Genomic DNA, 19,348 nt, shown 5'->3' on the forward strand with positions numbered 1-19,348 from the left:
ACACTGAAAAAAAAAACGATTCGTTGTCTGAACAACCATTACTTATAAAAGTAAATAGATTAAACACAAAAAACCTAGTATTCATAACTTTTCAATGTCTACTTAACATATATAGTGCGTGTAATGAATAAATATAAGTTACAAAGTGAACTTAAGTGTATGCATAAATAAAATGAAAAAAAAAAACAAGGCATGTCAACTACTATAACGATAAGCGTTAAAATTAAGTAAATCTAGCATAAAATTTTAAGTAGCCTACTGTGAGCCACGTGATATGCAAATACTCTTTCCAGCCAAGGAGCCATTTTGTGAAGCACATGTGAAGACCTTGAGAAGGGGTAAGCTTAATTTTTGTAAACTACTGGTGCGTTCAAGTCATGTCGGATAGATCGTATTTACGAGTTGAACGCACATGAACGCCACCACAAAGTCGTTATTACGAGTGGGAAACTCGAAATTTTCTTTAAGCCCAGAGTTTCCGAGTTGGGGGCATGTCAATGAGAAACATGGCGGAATCGATGGATGCAATGTCTGTAGTTGACAGTACATTTTTGTTTAAATTGATAGTTTAGTTGTCCTATAAACTTAAATTGGTCATGTTCTTGTTACGCAGCTGAAATCCAAGAAAAAAATGCAGACCCTGTTGCATTTTCTTCAAATTTATTAAAAGAAGGTACACCGCCATCTTGTGCCTGTCACGGTGCGGTCAGGAAAGACACACCGTGTGAGCAAGGGTTTTGGGTCCAAGTGCAGGTTTATTTTACTGCCAGGGAAAACAAAGGAAAAAACAGAACATAAACAGAGCTGAGACTCTGAAACAGGCTAGAAACACGCAAATGGGCACTGATGCAATACGGCCAACCACTGGCTTGCATCAGTCCCGGAACAGACACTAGAAACACTCGTAACCCTCGTGACTACAAACAAACAGTAAACTCGTGACACAACTCAACCAAACCTTAATCATCCGACCCCGAGTGGCGTGGGGAAGGCGCCTAAATAGTCCTCGTGACGGGCCACAGCTGTGTGAGAGTGAGTGTGTGCACAGGTGTGTGGAGTGCAGGTGATGGAGTCCCGGATGGGCGACAGCTGTGTGTGTGTGTGAGTGGGTGCCCAGGTGTGTGGTGTCAAGGTGACGGAGAAAGAGTCCGGGAGGATGGGAGATGGCGACCTCTGGTGGTGAGAGGGAGAACACCAGACGCCAGCCCCTGACAGTGCCGACTAAACTGACTCTAACGCACCTGACGTCATAATTACGACTTGTCAACTCATAAGTATGAACGTCCCAGGAGGACTTGAACAATATAAACAAACGTTACTGCGCATGCGTGGTTTTGTGGCCCTAACTTAACTTCCGGTAGACTTCCACAAACAATCAATGACAACAACAGCAAAGTCCCTTTAGAGTAGATTATTTCTAATAACAAGCTAAATAAATAACAAGTAAATTAGCTAGCAAGTTAAAATGATGTCTTTTAAAATGATTATTATTTTTGGTTACCAGTAGAAGAAAAGAACCGTTATTTGGCCAAACTTAAATGCGACAGTTACACTACCAGACCCGTTCAACAAAATGTTGAGGCAAGAATGTTTTTCTACAGACCTGTCTGATTTACCGGAGGTCAGTCAGGTACACATCTTTGAATACCTAGTCGAGAAGGAATGTGTATATACAAGGGAGTATATATACTCAAGGCATATCGCAGCTTGGATGCGTATAACTATTTTCATTCCGGAAAAGTTAAATGCATTCTAACCTACACGAATGGGTATTTCATATTGTTGTTTACGGGGAAATCGAGGTGGGTCAGATGCTTTCAAAGAGCTACTCCGCCTGAATCATTGCGAGGAAGTCCGGCGAAGTCCAGAGTGGGCATTGTACTTGCATGGCAGGGTAAGTATGGCTGGCTAACTTAGCAATACAGCTAACTTTACATTTTACAGTAGCATTTAGATAACCTTTTTCAATAAAATGTATATCTGGATCTGTGCAGGAATGGAGAGGTGTGTAGTCATGTGGGTACGATTTTGGTTACTGTGGAGCAGTGTGTCCAGGATGGACTCCAGAGGGGCCCATCTGTCACATCAAAGCCAAGTGTTTGGTCACGGGTGACTAAGAAGGGGAGCTTTTTTTGCAATTGTTATATTTTATATATTCAATAATTATATCCTGGTCTTTTCACATTTCAATGTGAAATTGGTGGTATTTTGTACAACATTACATATATCATGGCTATTTTCCTTAATAATTATTGTTTTTATAATGTATATTTATGTATAATATAGATTTCAAATATCCTTTTAGGCCGATCCACAACCAGTAGCTCAGTGCGATTTCTTGAAACCTGGCAAAAAGATCAAGCTACCAGCTTCCCTCTGCCTTCCCCCTCTAAATCCAGATGGGTCACCAAAAAAGCTTTTTAAAGCCCTGAAAGTAAGTTATATTTCATAACAAATCAACCAGTTGGTCTAATGTAAAAGATTCAGTACTATATATATGGCAGTGTAGGTAAGGTCTTTTCACCATTTCTTTTAGGAAGTTGTGCCAGACTGCGCTCTCTTTTCTGTCATGTGTGACAGCAGTGAGACAGACACAGCCTCTGAGTCAGGTAGTCAGGATTTCACCAGCAGTCAGGGAGACCAGGATGCTCAGGGAGAGGAATTCAATGTGTTCAGCAGCTTAGCTCAGCCCCACAGTGAACATGGTAGTGGAGCTTGATGTGCCTTATGACAAGGGTTTTGTCAATACATATATGCAAAGGCTACGTAGCTTTTACTTTAAACACATGCTGCCAAAAGTTGTGGATGAATTTGTAGAGGGAAGACTACAGTTGAGTGACAGCCACATGAAAATGGTTTCAAAAACAGCTCAGTAGTGCTGATCTAAAATCAGTCTAGCAAGAAAAAGGGTGTTTTCTTAAAAAAAAAAACGCTTTTTCGCTTTTTACATTGAATACATAAATAAATTAAAAACAGCAGAAATCGTATTCTACAGTACTTTATTCATCAGTCAATAAATCAGTTAATCAGTATTTGTTAGTGTTCATTACTAAATATATATTTTCATTTTTTATTTACAATCCATGTGAAACATTTTGATACAAGTGCAACACTACAAATATTATAATACATGTTTTTGACATTTTAAAATATGTAATAAAAAAAAAGTTATCTCGTATCAAATTAAGTTGTGGTTCAGTCCTGCTTTATTTTGGTACAAATGTTTTCCCCTAATTTGAAAGTGCTGCACAAACAATTCATATTTTATCTATTGTGCAAAGACAGTAGTGATAGGGCAGCCCTTATGTCAACTTGATTGATGGCTTTGACCTTTTGACCTTTCCCCTCCCCCACGCAGCCCCGCCCCCATGGCGACCACCCACGTTGTGTTGACCCCGTGACCTATCCAGATGTGAAAACCGGCATATGTGAAATTCCGACGTCCACCTATGACCTCCGGGGATGACATATGATGTTTGTCCGTGTCCGAGCGGTGACAGGCTATAAATGAAGTCTTGAGGAATGTTTTGAAGATTTTACTGGTCCATTCCCACATCCGGGGGGTTTGCCTCATCTGGGGTCTGAGTGTCCGGTTGCATTCCAAGGCATGCTTTGATAAATAGACCTTGGCACTTCTGTGAAAATCAGAAAAGAGCTGCGAAATACATAAACATGGCCGGTTTATACACACCTAAAACTCCCGAGAAGGAATGGGATGAAGAGATGATGGAAAATCTGACTTTGGCACTGAGAAAGCCGTACAACACAAATTTGTATTTGACAAAGTTTCTCCACGAAAATACGGATTGTGTGAAAGACGAATTCTTTCTGATCAGCGGACGCATATTTGGCTATATATTTCACAAACCGTCTCGAACGGTTACGCTCTACACGTCTGACGAGACCAACGAATTTGTACAGTGTCAAGATCCCTGCCTGGTATTTCCTGATAAAGACTGGCAATTATTTTTCAATCGTATCTGGAAAGATCTGAATGATTGTGGAGAAGAGCCTTTGTACGTAGGGGAATGGGATGGGGTGGCCCCGAATATCCGGTACAGAGTGGTCGGTGACCACTTCCAAAATAACCTGGATGACTGCGTGTACATATTAGCCTGCGAAGACAAGACAAAGCTTAGCGGTCGTTCAGGGGGTGACCAGCATAAGGAATATCACAAAATATTCACCCTCCAATTTTTGTTCAAGTGGTGCGATGTGCATCTGCTGAGTGCTCTTTTTTCGATCGTAAACAAAATGTTCAATGGGTGTGACATGCACGACGGATACAACAAAATTAAAACGAGGCTGTTTCCCCCCGAGAGTTACCCCGGCAAAAGTTCAGGGGTGTTGCCGTCCCCACCCATTTACTACAGCCATTATAAAGAACAGTAAGTACCTCCCCACATCACATTTCCAACATGTCTCAAGAAGACTCTTTACGAAATGATTACGCTCCTTTCAACCTCGTTGCTCCTGATGATAATGCTACCGATTATATTCTGACAGACGAACGCCGCTCACCCGACCTGCACAAAGAATGCTTGGATAAATTCTGCACGGACCTCGGATATCACAACCTGAGCTACCTAAAGGACATGTGCACTGCCTGATCCCACACGGTTTGACACCACAGACGGTTGTTTCAGCGGTATCGGGTTCAAAATCATAAAAGCCACAATCGCTGAGGGAGGAGTGTGATGGTTGTGCGACCGATCACCCAAGCCAGCTGCAACTTTCCTGTCTGTTTGAGCCTGATGCATACTATTTCGACTCACGATTCGATGAGCTGACCCACAAACTGTTCAAACCCGATCTTCAGACCATTATCGACTTCACTCTATGCCGCTGTGGTTTAATGACCAACAACAACCTGAGGATTCAAGGAACTACCAGCGCTATCCTGCATGAAATAAGAGACGAACCATTCATCGTCGCAAAACTGCAAGAGATCAGGGAAAAGCTGCTGGAAGAATCCTACAAGAAAGTCGTTTACGACACTGTGGATCTCTGGCAAAGCAGCGTCTCTACCCCTGGACCGTGAGCGCGACAACATGGGGTCCGTGTGTAGTGTGAAGAATTTTTTCAGAGACCATGTGTTTACCCCCCGTTATAAAGAGCAGATGATCAAAATGATACTCACGCTATCGATCACATGTGTGATCCTGAGAAAGATTACGAGGGACAAACGACAAACTTGAGAAAAAATCTCAAGAAACAAATGGACATTATGAGGAGAACTACGGATACATAGGATGTATTGATCGACATGTGTATTAACAGATCTCTTCCACCCGCTGTAATGCTCAGAAAAATTCTAGCTGAGATATCCGCAACAGGTCAAGGGAAAGGAGTTAGCGAGGTACTATGTATGTGTATGTATGTAACTGATGTATGTGTGAAGCTTGTTTCAAAAAATGAGAAAAACAAGGTCTGCAAAATGGTTTAAATTCTGGTCGACTACATACTAGATTGGGGGTATATGTCGTGTGTAAATTGTCTTTACTGGCTAGACAGTCTGTAACGTCATTCTAGCAGTTTTATTATTATCATTATTATTATTATTATTATTACATCATACCTTCAATATGTATCCAATTTGAATATGTAACCAATTTTTATTCTTGTCATTATGTATCCAATTTGAAAAAACTGTTCTTGTCACTATCTCTATATTTTTTAATAAAAGACAGAAACGTGGCTCTTGTACGTGTTGTTCTTTTGCAGAGGGTCGAAACAGCGACATGTCTGAGCTCATGAAAAAAAGTTTATTACGCTCCTGATAACACCGGATCTTTAGGAGGTAAAAAAATGGTTAAAAGATGCGGTCTTAAAGGATATAGGCATCCGTCTGAGCGATAAACTGGTCTCAGACTGGTTGGCTGGGGAGGATGCGTACACATTACACAGAACAGCCCCTATAAACTACAAACGTAATAGAGTCGTGGTCTATGGTATGGATATGCAATTCCAAGCAGATCTAGTTGATATGTCGGCATACTCCAAGGAAAATTATAATAATAAATATTTGCTGACCTGTATCGACGTATTTAGCAAGTATGCCTGGGCTCGAGCGCTAAAGAATAAGAGCGGCGTCAAAGTTACTAAAGCATTCAAGTCTATACTCGAAGAGGGGCGTGTTCCAAAGAAATTGCAGACGGATACGGGGACGGAATTTTTTAACAAACATTTTCAAGATTCATTTTGCTACGGCTACTGATCTGAAGGCCAGAGTCGTGGAACGATTTAATAGAACGTTAAAAAGCCGAATGTGGAGATTTTTAACAGTCACATATTCACAGAGATACATAGATGTTTTGCAAGATATTATGCAATGGTACAACTCCAGTTACCATCGGAATATTAAGATGAGACCGACGGACGTCAACAAAGAAAACGAAGGCACCGTATTTCAAAACTTGTACGGTGGTATGAAGAAGAAGAACGATCACACCATATTTAAATATAAAGTAGGGGATGTGGACAGGATTTCTAAAGTACGAGGGCCATTCGCCTAGGGTTATGAACAGAACTACACAGATGAATTTTTCACTATCTCCGTGTGTATCCCTCGTCATCCTCCCGTATACAGACTCTCTGATAATGACGGCGATGTCATCGACGGGGTGTTTTAAGAAGAGTTACAAAAAGTAATTGAGAGCAAAAACAAAGCGTTTAAGGTGGAAAAGATTTTAGGGGAGAAAAAACAGGGGCGATCTACGTTAGTTTTAGTGAAATGGCTAGGATGGCCTTCGAAATTTAATAGCTATATAAACAAAAAAGTCTTGTTGGACTTGCAAAAACCTTAAAACACTCATGTCTTTACCAAAAGAGCTCATTTGAGTAAAGGTTAACCATGGATGACCGCGGTTTCTACGTCACGTTCCTGTGCAACTCTTCTTTGTCAGTTTATCCTGAAAATCGCATATCTAGTTACACGACCAGGTTAGCGAAAACTATAGACCTGAAAGGAGAATGGCAAGTAGGTCTTGCTGAGATTGAATATCCTAGAAGCTGGTACACCCTTAAAGACGACGATGGGGTTTTCAGCCTGCACATCTTACCAGCACCATCCCAGAAACATGTGAATAAACCAGGAAAAACCGTGTTTAAAGAGTTATCGGGGCTTTCCGTATCAAGGAGGTTCCAAATAAGCGGTAGGTACTACGAGAAAGTTCGAGCAGTGATCACTGCGATAAATGCACTTATTGCATCAGCGGTTATGATCGATTAAAAAACAAAGCCCAACTGGTCACAAAGCCCAACATTTAGGTAAGCTTCTACGGGAAACTCGCCGCTATTTTAGGTATGAAACCTGACGTGGCTTTAGGACGTGACGCCTACCATGAAAAAGCCAATTTTACAATAAGCGTTATCACGGATGCTCATCATCAAGCCGATATCAACGTGGGTTTCTATACAATGTATGTTTATACCGACATTATCGAATACCAATCAGTGTGTGATTCGTACATCCCGCTTTTAAGATGCGTACATATAGATACGTACAGTGTTAGATACAACAAAGCCCATTACGCATCGGTCAACAAGTCGCTCATCTCGGACATCTCCATAGATTTAAAGGACGACCAAAACCGCGAAATACCATTTTCTTATGGGACAGTCATTGTAAAACTACACTTTAGGCCTGAGAAACAATCCGTGCTTTAAAAATGCCTTATTACACCCCACGAGGGATGAACGCCACTGACGACGTCGACTATTATTGAAATCAGGCAGGGGGTGGTCTACCCGGAAATGCTGGAGGAGCCGTTATGTACGGAGCTGGCCTAGGAGGACTTTTCAGAGGTCTGTTTAGGTTGGCAGTGCCATTGTTATAAAGGGGGTTCAGCATCGCTAAGCCGCATCTAAAATCGGCCGCTAAAAATTATGTTATAAAAATATAAATAGCAGCCGACGTCGTCTCAAACGCTCTGGTATGATCGTATAACGTTGATCCTAAAGCTCAAGACGGTTCGGGGCTTATGGTCATGGCTCATAAGAGAACGTCTAAACCTCCGGGTATAAGGAGGTGTGGTCATTCAATAAAGAAAACAAAGCGAGGTCCCAAGAAGATCTCAGTCACGCACAGAAAGCGTAAGAAGACTGTGAAGCTAAACGTTGCTGCTAAAAGATCCGTAAAAACTATATTCTAGCATGGTGTAACTGCACCACATGTCGGGAGAGTATATTAAGTCTGATTATATATTATTGACCGGTGAAGATTACATCGACCTAAATAACAAGTTGTTGTTTCTACGTCTTAAAATCACAAGACCTAATGGGGGCGACATCCCAGACCCCACAAAGGTAGCACAAAAAAATTACCCCGGAGCTACTATATTTTCACAAGTCGACGTCAGTCTCGGCGATCACCTGATATCACAGAGTTCGAGCACTTACCCTTACCGATGTATCATCGAGAGTCTTCTCAACTACAGCAAAGATGCTTTGGAATCGCTTTTCTCAGCCGGCCTGTTTTTCAAAGACACGGCAGGTCACATGGACGAAACCGATCCTGTGGGGCGTAACGTGGGGCTGACCAAGAGATCGCTCTACACTACCATATACAAATGATCAGAGGCAAAGATGAATTCTGTCTGATGAGCGACGATGCCTATAAATTTAGTGTCAGCCTCCCTTTTTGTTAAGAAAGTGTCCGTATCCCTGTCCGTGAGACTGGCACATGCCCAGGCATTGCTCTCAACCACTGCCAAGTACCCCATAGATAGGGTCTGCCTAAAAAATGTCTCCATACCTGCTGGATCCCGAGTATCAAATCAGGAAAATATGTTTTTGGGGACGTTACCAAAATCTATCATCCTGGCTATGGTGGATAACGACGCGTTCACCGGATCCTACAAGAAAAACCCGTTCACGTTCAAACATTACGATTTGGAGTTCCTGGCCGTCTATGTAGACGGACAGCAATTTCCCGCCAAGCCTCTGCAGCCAGACTTTACCTCAGGATCTGCCGTACAGGAATTTTATCAGTTGGCGACCGAGACCGGGAGACATCTTAAAAAGCAGGTCCTATCTATGAACAGGGATGATTTTCTGAAAGATTACTCACTTTACGCATTTAACCTCACGCCTGACGAAGACTGCGGTCAGCACATATCGCTCATCAAGTCCGCGAATATCAGACTCGAAGCGCGCTTCAGACAACCGCTACGGCATACTATTAATCTCATTGTTTACTCTGTGTTTGACAGTATCATCGAAGTGTCAGTATCAATCGACAGGTCCTGGTCGATTACTACTGAACAGAAAATGAACACGGTGCAACGACTACTACTGAACAGCAACATTTTGTGTAACACTCATTTTCTCCGAGTTCTTCCGAGTGATCACCTGCCTGAAAGACCATTAAGGACCTTTCCGGCCATGACAATCATTAACACGCACCCTTCGGACCTGCCTGGTGAACACTGGATCGCAGCTTATTTAAACTCAAGAGGGTTCCGGCTGTTTTTTCAAGAGCTTCGGCAACGCTCCTGACTACAAACGCTTTCCAGCCACCATCAAAAACTTTTTAATCTCCAACGTACCCATCGTGTTATATTCTACCAAACGTGTTCAGGATTTTACGTCGTATGCGTGTGGACAACACTGTAGCGAATCAGCTCATGGGGAAATATGAATAATTAACCATAACTAATTATGATTAATTATTAATATTTTAGATCCACTGTAGATATTTAGCTGACCACTCAGGGTCAACCGTCTTGTCAATTCTAAGAACGTTAATTTCCTGGTTAAAGGAAATAACTTTCTTACTGTACAATTCTATAAGTTTGTAACATAAATCTGCATGATTATTGACTGCTCGCATTCCACAAGGTTGTAAATGTATCGGGTTACCATGAAACCAGGGTCTTGTTCGGCGTCCTGGGGTGTTACAAAGTATTTGTGAAATCTAGCTAACAAAATATATATTGTGTGTTGGAGTGTTCCAGACGCTACAACACTGTGTTTTTCCTATATCACCTAACGAGGGGTCGAGACTATAACTACGTGATGAATTTGTACAGCGATGATTATATTAAAAATGATAAAATGGTAACGGTCTTTGTGAAAAGACTTGGATCTAATGCTTGTAATGAAAACATTTTGCCGTGTATTCATTGTGTGCAATCCTGTAATACCGCTATGTCGCATGATTGAATTATCCATTGTATGTGTTAGATTATAAATAAAAAACACTTAAAACCGACATGTTTTCCAGTCTTTTATTCAAAAATATTCAAACAGTTGGTATACACATCACTTCACAGAGACATACATTTAAAGAAAATACATCATTAAAATTCGAATCATTGTCTTCGATCGAGAGATGGTGATTTGAACACGGGTTCATCCGTCCTCAGAGATGTAGTACGCGAAATTCTCTTTTTGACAGACTTTTTAGAAGGTCTCATAGGTTCCGGTGTGTGAGAGATCGCTCCAGGATTGTTTTTTAAAGAACTAATCATACGTCTAACATGACGATTCGGTACGGTAGAAAATGGTATGTTTAATTCAACAAACGATTGTAGAAACGCCAACCATCCTAGAGGTCTCCTGTCATCCCGGACCTGGTGCGGAGCTGTAACATTTTTTGAACAAATCAAGCATGTGCGAACCGGGTATGACACTACCTTCAAACACAAATTCACCCAATTTGTTCCAAGAGCTGAGTTCTTTAGCTTTAGACATTTTGTCTAATATGTATCGACTGTTTTTCACGCTTCTCGATGGCACATTCTTCAGAACTTCAGCTACGACATCTTCCGAACCCTCGTTATCTTGGGTGGTAGTAGCAACGCGATCGTCTTTATGACCGGTATCAGGATTTGGTAACGAGAGCATTAAAACAGAGCTCTCACGATCGCCTTGTTTAAGTATCGTCAAAAACCTTGTTAGGATGTTTGAGGAAAGTTTGGATTTTTCACGTTGATCCATATCAGTCCTGAGTAAAATATTTCTTATGGCCATATCCAGATCGTTCTCTATGACCTGTTGAATGTTCTCTGGAGCGGTTCTGGATTTTAAAATATCCAGCTGGTTCTGGGGGACGAGATACATCTTCTCTGCATATTCCATGCTCAACCCTGTCTAGACGATATTAAACTGGAAATAAAGGGTACCGCAACACTTAGGAGCGGTAAAAGAAAGCCGCCGTTCTGGTTGAAAACTCGTTTCTTGGCTGTTATACCGATTTACTTATTGGCGAGAAATTTAATTTCAGATTTTCTCCTTTTCAGTTTTTGGTATTGCTGACAGTTGATCGGAATCGTAACGTAAAGGATGTTTAGCGCCACTTCGCAGAGTGCTAAAATTAGTTCATCGGACGACGACTGTAAAATAAGACGACGTTGTTTAGTCGAAGCTTTATGAAGCACCTTTAGCAGAGATAGATGCTTACTGTTACGGGGCTGACGAGACGTGAGACTTGCGGATCCATTCGCAGAGCTTTATTAGACACAGACAGAGACGTGGTCATACAGCAGGCATGGGTCAGATGAGGGCAAACAGGTATATGGTGGGCAAAACACAAGAATAGTCCTAGGGCTAGCACAGGTCGACGATCGGCAGACAGAATCAAAAGGGGCAAGACAAAAGGGGTGAATCCAGGGAACCAGGCGAAGATCAGAAACCGGGAAGGCTAAGGCTAAGGCTAAGGCAAATGACTAGGGCTAAGGCTAAGGCTAAGGCAAACGACTAGGGCTAAGACTAAGGCTAATGACTAGGGCTAAGGCTAAGGCTAAGGCAAACGACTAGGGCTAAGACTAAGGCTAAGGCAAACGACTAGGGCTAAGGCTATGACAAGGGCTCCGTAAGGTAGCTATCTCTAGGAGAGTGATAAATGCTGAAACAATACTCGGCAGAGGGAAGGGATCAGAGTGAGTGTTAAATAGTGAGGGAGTGATATGAAACAGCTGGGTGCAATCAGTGTAAACAGGTGTGTGCAATTCGTGCTGAGTGCAATCAGTGCAATGCATGATGGGAAATGTAGTCCGGGGTGCTATGCAACAGTTTGTGTGGTGCGAGAGTCAATGAAAAGGAAAGTTCATGGACCGGATTCGTGACACTTACAAAGCTTGGCGGATGACGAATGATCAGATTCTTATTTTTTTTCTGTATGTAGACCACTTGGCGATCGGAAAGCAACCCCGTTCTGAGCCAATATTGTTCCAGTGTTTTTGCTTTATATTCTATCATAAGGTATCCGTAAGGCTGACTCGTAGTGTCTTGATAACACTCCATAAAGTATTTCGCATTGGTCGGATACATCTGCCTCGTTAATACCATCACCTGATTAGCGTCCCGGGGATTTTTAAACAAAATTAAATAATTAGTGTTCAAGCTGATGGTTCTGCTTGATTTACCTTCAGCAAATAAATTCTGTACTATATAAATAGCGCTAAGATTACGGTGATGTACAAACTGCGTGAAGACTTTTTCGACCTGACCGTTTCCACTAGCTTTGCTCATCATTTCGTCCAAAATCAGAAGATTGGCTTTGTTGGGAGGTGTTAAGCAGATCATCGTACAGAGGTTGCCAACAGTTGTAAATATAAACAATGTTTTCAATTTCTTTAGAAATCATATTTAGACCATTTTTCCATCAGTCGTTTTACAAAATAGGTCTTGCCACTATTGGATGGCCCACTTATCACACAAGAAAAAGGGTGCTGGAGTCTAAAGTCAAACTCTGAAGCATCCGGCACCCCTCTGTGCATCGTCGAATCAGTAGCCATAAGGAAGAGTGTTGAAATCAGGTAAAAGTCTGTGCTTATTATACACCACTTTGAACTTTTTCTCGACTGACTTGTGCAGCGTGAGATGCTTTTTATCCCTCACAATGTTTTCAGCACGAGCCAGAATATATTGTGTATAGCCGTTGGTCTTGTGTACCAGACCAATCAGGGAATCTAAGCGGATAGCTTGGGAATTTCTAGCGTTCAGCATTATACCCTTAGCCTTCATGCACACTTTTCCCTTGGCAGTACGATAGCCATAAGATTTCGGGCCACTAGAACAGAACTCTGTGATGTAATCGTCGCCCCCTATTTTGTCCGTCAGCTCCCCCAAATGACCCCCCAGAGGAGGGATCCAGTTGCCATCCCTAGACACACAAATAACGCTGTCCATCAGGTCATACAGCTCCAGGCGGGTGTGAGCCATTGTAAAGGCGCCTATAAACACGTTAATGTTACGTGTCTGACAAACATCCCCTTTGGGGGGACGATGCTGGACAAGCACTATGTCGTCTGAGACGAATGTGAAGTATTTCAGGATATCGGTTTTACCAAAAACGATACTGGGGAATTCTTCAGGATCTTTCACAAGGATGGTTGTGCTAAATCCTCCCTCATAGAGAATCTCCCCCATAAACTATTGAGCAATAGCTTGTTTAAAGACCTCTGAGTGGGGTTGTGGCTGATCTTTTTGGGGTCGAGATGAATTCCCTCTTTTTCATAATATTTGCGGATGTAAGACGCTTTGTTGGCATCCGTGATCATGTTTGATGGATAGTCGGACGCTTGCTGTTTCAAACTTCTTTACGTAATCGCAAAACAGCATATCCGTCCTTTGCGGGAAATGCCAAACTTCATCGAACTTGGCCATGACGTAGCCCTTATCAATCGCTTTTAAAAGTTCGATACTGACCCAACACTCCGAGAGAGCCCTCTCCTCATCTGTGTGGTTACAGCTCGATGTCTGGTTTTTGGCGTGAGCGCAGGTTCTGCATAAGGGAAACATGAGCTTTCCTAGGCATCTGTAAGTCAGTACCGGATGGAGTAATTTGCGCGGGGGGTACACGGTTGCCTTGATAAGTCCGTAATATTTTTCAATCGGTTCAAAATCATTAAAAATGATTTGGGGGTGGCCGATCGGATAGCTTTTCCTAGCTTGGCAAAAGGGGTATAAGCTGGTCAAATCTACGTAACTTATCTTCTCCCCTTCAGTCGTTTTGTGATAGAGTTTATAAGCATTAGTTCTTCCACCAAAAAGGGTGTCTCGAGGCTTCGGTCTCTCAGGAACCGAATAAGTACTCATAAATGCCATCACCGAGGGGTCGGTCTGTTTAATTTTGTTCCATTCACACTCCCACATGAACTCTATTTTCAAACCGTACGCGTTTTGCAGAATCTCTACCTTGTCGTCAAACCGGCATCTGAGAACGCTGAAAGGTATGCCTGACAAGGGGTGGGTATTATGGGGTTCAAAGCGGCATTCATATCCGTGGAATAAACATCCATTGAATTCTAGCCTGTACCTCATCCCGTCCTCTTCATAGTAGCCGTCTAACAAGTAATGGCCGATCTGCACTTCACCGTGATTTAATGCATGGTGAATGTCTACTTTTCGGGTCTTTTTCACATACTCGAGCCATTCGATCGACACGTTCGAGTAAATCTTGCTGTGTTGGACGTACATGTTATTATGCGTCAGAGCCAGCGTGTCTCTGGCGAGGTAATGTGTTTTGAAGACTCCCATACAACAGCTTGCGAGAGTGGTAAAGTTGAACGGATCGAGTTCGGTACAGTCTATGAACGCTTCTCGGTATTTCATGCATGCTTCACGTAATAAGACGACGTTGTTCACGCCGTACGCGTACAACTCCCTCCTGAAACGAAAGAATTTACCCGAGGCCGTGCTATACCACTCGTCGAACTTTGTCCGACATGTTTCCATTCTCGTAAAACTTTTTGTCGGGGTAGGGACCCACGTAGTTCTCATTTTCCCACCTATTGAATTGATGAGGGAAGTAGCCTTTTTTCTGTCGTGGTCAGGTTTAGAGTGGTGGGCATCTTAGACAGAGCCATCGGTATGAAACTGTAACTGTCTATGTATCGCTGAGCAAAAGCTTCGTCGTACATGAAGATTAATTTACATCCTTGCATGATGATGTCGAGAGTAAGACCCACTTTGCAAAAATATTCGAGAATTAGAAAAGAGTCGAATCTCGATGCGTAATGGGCTATGAAACAGTATCCTTTGTATCGGGGTGTCTGAACCGGTTAATCAACTGTTCCACGCAATTGACGCCTTTGGACACAAATCGTTCGCCGTCAAATGTGATCGCGCAAACAAAATTAGCGACGTGTCTTCCATTTTCATAAAGAGTTTCGAAGTCATAAAAAATATACTTCTTGCTATGGTCCTTGGGCGGTTGGGCTGTATGTAGCAGAAATGTAGCCCTCGATTGTGCAGTTCTGCCCCGCAATCGCAGCAACGGGAAGGGGGCACATTTGTGACTATCGACGGGGCCCATAATTTCGTACCGTCTGTTACATAGTTTGCAATATTTTATAACGTCGCAAGTGGGATTCTCTTTGCCGGGGGGAGTCTTCTTGTGCATATCGTAACAGTGCTTCGAATTACAATAGCGTAGACAATCGGGACAGTGAACGGTTCTTTTAGGGCAGGGGTGCCCAACCCTGCTCCTGGCGATCGACTGTCCTGCAAAGTTCAGCTCCAACCCTAATCAAACACACCTGAAGCAACTAATTAGGGTCTTCAGGATCACTTAAAAATTAAAGGCAGGTGTCTTTGATTAGAGTTGGAGCTAAACTTTGCAGGACAGTCGATCACCAGGAGCAGGGTTGGGCACCCCTGTTTTAGGGTATTTGAAGCAGTCTCAGTCGAAATAAATGTTACAGATGTGTTTACAATGGTGATTTCAGATTTTTGAGTACCCTTTATAGCAGAATTGACACACATTCGGCACCGATGAAGGCCGTCAGATTCAGAATCATGTAGTAATGCTCGTTGTGTAAATAAAGAAACACTGTTTTAGGATGAATTTCGGCATTATTTTTGAAAGTTTCTAACGTTCTGCCGGGCGGCAATTTTGATGTCTAGCAGTTTTTCAAATCTCGCTATATCATGAAGACCGATCTAGTCTTGGATCGAAAATCCTGTGTTGTTGTGAATGACTGTTACCCGACTTTCTAATTCACTCTCGCGTAATTGCGGTTCGAGAAAATGTGTGAGGCAGATAGAAAAGCATAATTTATTACCCCTATTCACAGGACAGAATAAACTCATCTTTTTTCTTTTAATCATGTGTTGAAGTGGTGTCTGTGATTTTACGCCGACCTCCTCCTTGTCTGTTCATGGCCACGTCGACTTCGATCTCGGCCATGTCGTCGGACAATAACTGATCGTCGCTCTGTACATTGCTTTCAATTTGCTCGGTAAAAAGATTAACGTCGTGATTATAACCGGGTGTTAAAACGGCATTAACGGGTGATTTCAAGATTTCACCATTCATCGTTAAATTAATCACGCTAGAGTCTCCGCCGATACGTCTGGCAAATTACGCTATCTCTTCAATTTTGTCGTGTAATAATATATGATAAGATGCTAAATCTGTAGACCTTATTTCACGCATATTCATAGTCGCAATTCCACGCTGTTAAATCGGAGCCTAGGTGTTACGTGATATCCGTTTACGAACCCGCCGTGTCGTACCAATGAGTCTATGTTCACGTGACTTGGTTCTGTCATGCCTGAAGGATGAGGATCGTAGTTATTAGCCGTAGAGCTAGTTGATGGGGGTGCCGTGTCAGAAGGCGGGTCAGCTCGGGAAGTCGACAGTCACTCAGCATCGTTATTAACGGAAGGAGCATCGTTGACATTACCTGTAGGGACATCTGACGAACGCATAGTGTTGTCGGATGGATCAGAGGTACGGTCTGAAACGGTTAACGTACCTCCGTTCTGTGTGACGTTCTGGCTTATTGCGTTCTGCAACAGCATGCACAAATCAATGTTTAGACTTTGTTCTATTTCCGATTCTAATCGTTGCAAATCATGAACATTTTGGGCATGATCGATATTAATTTGCATTTCTGTATTATAATTTGGATACTGATCTAACAGTCGTTGTAATATGTCGCATAAGTTATGGGACGTTTCTGCGTGCATTTCGATAGCAGTCTGTAACAAGTCTGAATGATGGCTATGCGAACTCTCAGCAGCCATTTTTAAATGTATTTAGAAACAACACATGTAATCAATTTGAAAATACAAAATTATAATGATGTTAACACACACATTAACAGAATGATTAAAACATTCTGTGGAAAATCAGAACATGGAAAAAATCTGCTACAAAACTAAATTGAGGAATACAAAAATATGAAATACTAAAAACTAAATTCAGACACAAGGTGTAAAAAAATCAGACCAAGGAAAAAAATCTGAAACAAAACTAAACTCAGACACAAGGTGAAAAAAATAAGAACAAAGAAAAAAAATATATTACAAAACTAAATCATCTATCATGGCTGTAGAGCATCGTTTAGACTAGAAAGACTTCTTATCATCCTGACGTCTCACAGTCAATTGCTCGCGTAAACGGGATCAACAGTAACATTTTCAGCCACCCCCTGTTCGCATGATGTGCAAACGATTCTCTGACATTTGATGCTACTGGTTTAAATTACCTTATTGGTCGTGACCCCTCATGTCCTGGGCATCCATTCGGTTAATAAGTTAGTTGAAGACAGCGGCCTGCCTGTTAATCATCTCTTCATGCAGAGAGTCCTGCCTGTTGAGAAGGTCGTTGAAAAAAGCGTCCTGTCTGTTAATCAACACTTCATGAAAAGACTCTTCGCGCAAAGCATCAAATTTTTCATTCACATCGTCGTTCTGCCAGTAGTCTGGTAGTGATTCAGTTTCGTCTTCCTCAACCGGTTCTTGAAAAGCGAGCGGCTGTAAATCGTCGCTACGTTCGCTGGTCCAACTGGCTGTTTCCCATTTGTTCAGCAGAGTCTCGGCCCTAAGTTGATCATTATTGAGATGCTCTTGGTCACCGTCTGTAGAGCAATAGGATTTTAAATTAAAAGTCGCACGTCTAGAAAATAATCATATCTACGATGTAAGTTAAAAATATTGCTTAGTTAACAGGTAATCTTACCGTCAACAGCGTCTTCAACCGTTATGATCGGAGTTACGATTGCAACTAGTCTTTTCTTTCTCTCGGGGGCGACCGACGGCTTGTCAGCCTCTCTTGGACGCTTCTGTGTATCGGCGTTGCTTGGTCCGGGTTTATGTTCATCCTCCTCTTCGTTCTCGTCAGTCAGGTCGATAATATTGTCTAGCACCACGCCCGTGGGCAGCTCTGTGAAAATAATTAAAGAGATAAAGATGATATAACTTATTTTAACTTTAAACTATAAGATACTCACCGTATATATATTGATACTCTACTCCCGTTATCGGCTGTCTCTCTCCCTGGAAATAAAAGATAATATATCAATCATAATTAAAAACATCTATGAATATAAGAAAAAGTAATAAACGGATGATCAGTCTTAGCGAATAATTCAAATTGCTCTAACGTCAATTCTTCTATAGAAATCAGGTCGCTTACACCTAGGACAAACAGAAGATAGATTGTTTGTTCTTTATATTAAACGTTATGAAAAAAAAATTATATATTTTTTGCTATTTAATTACTATATCAATATATAATTACCTTCTAATTTCCCCCCCATCAACGACAGATGGCCGTGTGATGCTAGTGCACAACAAACAAACAACCGACATAAATTATAGTCGAACCACAAGGTTAAAATCTACTGAATTTTAACATTAGATAACATTAATAGACTATATAATAATATTTAAGAACTTTAAACAAAATTAAACAATATTAAAAATAATAAATGCTAGCATATGTAAAAATGTAAACCTATTAATAGGTTATATAATAATATTTAAGAACTTTAAACAATATTAAATATAATAAATGCTAGCATATGTAAAAATGTAGTGTTGATTTATAGTGTTTAAATGGCACAAAGCATAGCATTTAATTATATCTGCTATTGATTTAAAGTACCATTGTATAATGAAATAGAATAGGAAAATGAACAGATATAGAGAAACAATAAGAACTCCATGTTTTTCCATAGACAAAATAATTAAAGAAATCAGAAAATTGACCTGACAAATGCAGGGTGCGAACCCGAGCCGATGCAATAGGTCTCACTGCAACCCAACCGCACTACCCCTACTCCACACTACAGCCTGAGAAACAGGTGAAATAAAAAGGCTTTAGCCGTCTGCAACTCTACAATAGCTTAGATGACTATTTATCTATACAAAACATAAAGTAAGACTTCAGGGTAGTGATATCCGGTTCGCGAACGAATCGTTCGATTTAACCGGTTCTTCTTAGTGAACCGGTTGAACCAGTTCACCAAATCGGACTAAATCATTTGAAACGGTTCGCGTCTCCAGTAAGCATTAATCCACAAATTACTTAAGTTATTCACTTTTTTAACATGTTGCTATCCCTTTTCTCACATTGTATTTCGCACAAACTTCACATGTGGACAAAAATTAA

This window comes from Sinocyclocheilus grahami, unplaced genomic scaffold (genome assembly GCF_001515645.1).
Source record: "Sinocyclocheilus grahami isolate Dianchi unplaced genomic scaffold, SAMN03320097.WGS_v1.1 scaffold1082.1, whole genome shotgun sequence".
Classification (NCBI taxonomy): Eukaryota; Metazoa; Chordata; class Actinopteri; order Cypriniformes; family Cyprinidae; genus Sinocyclocheilus; species Sinocyclocheilus grahami.